At 42.0% G+C, this 3707-nt stretch overlaps 1 non-coding gene across 1 annotated transcript; it reads right to left on the bottom strand.

Moving 5' to 3' along the window:
• Positions 1-3221: 3221 nt before the first annotated feature.
• Positions 3222-3353, bottom strand: LOC140605579 (small nucleolar RNA SNORA70). Its single transcript, XR_012008218.1, has one exon. It is a non-coding gene; the product is annotated as a small nucleolar RNA SNORA70 (small nucleolar RNA).
• Between the last annotated feature and the right edge of the window lie 354 nt (positions 3354-3707).

Here is a 3707-nt window from a genome sequence, read left to right as displayed (position 1 = left end):
TTGGCAGGCCCTGTTAGATAGGGCAGCTTATCTCCAGTTTATAGGTTCTACTGGTCCTGTTGTCTAATGTATTCTGTTCATTCATTTATGTAACTGGCCTGTAGGTTATCACAAGGATATTTTATTTAGCCAGTAGTTCTCTAGCTACTTTTCACTAGGCAAAAATGCCCTTATGTAAATGCTTCCTTTAAGTGTGGACTATAGCAGAGGACATGGGTTAAGGAAAAATAAAGGTGAAACCAGGCTCTGCTACAATTAAAATGAAATCTGAAATAGGAAGTCCTTCTCAAAGCTTACATGTCTATTAATTTCATGTATGCATGCTATATGCCTATTATGTCTCCCCTGTTTTAGAACTGTTAATATCTTTGAGCATGAATTTTTATTGAATTATAGTATTTCTACTTGCGACTCTGGAGGGCTGGAGTTAGGAGAAGGAGTTTCCGAACTTGGAAACAAAAATTGGGGCATATTCCATGTTTTTGAAAAAAAAATCTATATTTATAGCCAAGAGCTACATTTTTATTGTCATATTGAAATGTGTCTTGGTTTTGTGAACTAGGATAAAATTAGAGTTATACTAGAGTCAAAATTCTCCACGTACTACTTTGTCCTTCCTAAGGTGCTTTATAAAAGAGTAGATATAATAAAGACATTTCAAACGTCTTAGTTATTCATGGCCTTGCTCTCAAGCCAAGGATCTAAGAGACCGTCAAATTTCACACCAGCCATTTGGAACATGAATCTTAAATCCCCCCTTTACCTTGGAGACCTTTAGGTTTGCTCTCTACCGCCACTTCCAAGACCGGGCTGAGTTATGGTGAAATACTACCTGAGGATTGGGCTTTTATAAGGGGAGATGTTTGAAGAGGACAGGTCAGAAAAATCAACATGTCAGTGTTAGGGGTAGTTTTCTACAAGACAGGAGGAAGAACACTAACAAAAATTTTTTTCCTACTTATTTATTTTAAAGATTTTATTTATTTATTCATGAGAGACACAGAAAGAGGCAGAGACACAGGCAGAGGGAGAAGCAGACTCAATGCGAGGAGCCGGATGTGGGATTCGGTCCCAGGACCCCGGGATCACAACCTGAGCCAAAGGCAGAGGCTCAATCGCTGAGCCACCCAAGTGTCCCTATTTATTTATTTTTAAAAAAAATATTTTATGTATTTATTTGACAGAGAGCACAAGCAGGGGGAGTGGGGGAGGAAGAGGAAGAAGCAGGCTCCCCACTGAGCAGGGAGCCAGATGTGGGGCTCAATCCAAGGACCCTGGGATTATGACTCAAGCCAAAGGCAAATGGCCAAACCAACTGAGCCACCTAGGTGCCCCAGATTTCTTATTTTCATTCAATATTTTGGAGGACTTTTGTCAAATCTTTTTCATTGCTTCCCATTGGTTCCAGAGACAGGCAAAATGGAGCTTTACTAGAACTTGGTGAGCCATCAAGAATTAGTTCATGAAAAGACAGCAGGAAGGTGTTGCATACAGTGCATCTGAACACGAAAAATGAAGTTAAGTCCATGGAGCTGTGTCATGGTGGGAGTCTTGCCACTGGGGTGAGGGCACCTACTGCAAAACCTGGCTCCTGGGAGGCGCTGAACATAGATACTGCTGCCACTTGCCTGTGGGGAATGGATTTTGCCTCCAGTCCCACATGATTGTCCATCACTAGAGTCCTCCTTTGGGTGTCCTTTAGAAGGACATAAAAATTGCTATTTATTGAGTGCTTTCTCTGCACCAGGCGCTGTTCTAGGCACTTGACATGCGTCTGACTTCAGCTCATTTGATCTTCACCCTAACACTGAGGTAGGTACTACTTTGATCTGTACTCTGTAAATGAAGGAAACTGAGACCCAGAGAGGTTAAGTAACTTTCCCGAGGACATCTTAAGTGGAGGGGCCAGGATCCCAAACCAGATACTGGCTCCAGAGCCTAGAATCCTGAATGGGTGGCTGGAATAGCAAAGCATGGCTGAAGATGTGCAGAGGGAGATGCCAGCTATTGGCAAAGGTCTGACCCACAGCCATGAGAGCCGAGTGGTACTCGATACTTGACACAGGTCCTGCTTGTAGAATTTAAGACAGCCTTGGGTAGGAACAACATCTTAGGTGTTCAATTTTTGTCTTACATGAATTGTCTGCCTTTTTCCTTTGTCCCTTCCGCTGCCTGGGGTTCATTGCTGGTATACCCAGCACATAGGAAACACTTATGCATAGTAAGTCTCAATAAATATTTGCCGAATGACTGAATAAAGGAACAATAACTCCTTGTCTGTCATTTCCTAGTTCACTGTAGCGTGTCTTCAATTCATCCTTGCGTGCCTACATTTTACATGTTTATGTAGTCATATGCAATGATTTTTTTCTTCTCCATAGTTTTTCCATTAAAAATGTTTATAAAATCCTGGGGCACCTGGGTGGCTCAGTGGGTTAAGCGTCTGCCTACAGCTCAGGTCATGGTCCCAGGGTCCTAGGATCGAGTCCCATGTCAAGCTCCCTGCTCAGTGGGGAGTCTGCTTCTCCCTCTTCCTCTGTCTCTCTCCTTGCTTGTGCTTCTTGTCTCTCTGTTAAATAAATAAATCTTAAAAAAACTAAACTAAAATAAAAATGTTTATAAAATCCTTTCTCAGCCATATGTCCTCTAAATATCTGGTTATTTTTTCCCCTAGTTTTCTCATTGTGATTTTTTTTTTAAATAACATTTACTACTTTAATTCACCTGCAGCTTGTTCTCTCCTGTGGTGGAAACAGTGACCATAAATAATTTCTTTCCAAATGGGTCTTTTCTTTTTTGACAGACAGGAAGTAGGATTTGCTGGTGGGCATGAATAGGAAGGGGGCAGTGCCGAGGTTCTCATGAGTGCAGAGCCTTCCATTTGTCTAAGAGGCCACAATTAGGGATGTATGTGACCGCACAGCCATCTAGGATGAGCTGCCTTTCAGCCATAATGTCTTCAAATTCATCTGCGTAAAACTCCGTGAAGCCCCACTTCTTAGAGATGTGCATCTTCTGGAGGCCAGGGAACTTGAACTTGGCCCTGTGTACGGCCTCAATCATATGCTCCTTGTTCTGCAGTTTGGTACGGATGGACATGATGGCTTGGCCAATGAGGACCCTGGTTACTCTACCCTGGGGCTTTCCAAAGGCACCCCACACACCCGTCTGCAGCCTAGATTGGAGATAACATGAGGTAGACCTCAAAATCCACTGGAAAGAGCTGTCTTCAAGATCCCTTAGGGCAACCCACACAATCAACAGGCTGTATACACTACCAAGGAGGCTGCTGTTTGCAGCCACGGCACACTGAACCCCATGGAGAGAACCAAATGGGTCTTCAGTGTTTTCTTAGCACAACGTATTGGATGATCTACCGTCCTTCCCACTTGTTTGTCAACTCCTGAGCAAGTAAAACACCTTTAAATGATCATTTGTGTACATATGTGAGTGTGAGTATGTTCCATATATAAACATATATTTTAATATCTTTTAATACGTCTGCCGTCACTAGTCCTTTTTAAAATTGTATCAGTTGATAGTATATGTTCTAACTATAGAATTCAACCTAAAAATTAATTTAGGGTTAACTGACATCTTATAATATTCTTTTATTAAAAAATATTTTATTTATTTATATGAAAGAGAACACATGTATGCACAAGCGCACATGAGAAGACAGGAAGGGCACACGGAGAGGGAGAAGC

This window comes from Canis lupus, chromosome 15, assembly GCF_048164855.1.
Source record: "Canis lupus baileyi chromosome 15, mCanLup2.hap1, whole genome shotgun sequence".
In the NCBI taxonomy this organism is placed as follows: domain Eukaryota; kingdom Metazoa; phylum Chordata; class Mammalia; order Carnivora; family Canidae; genus Canis; species Canis lupus.
This window is presented reverse-complemented; position numbering and strand designations above follow the sequence as displayed.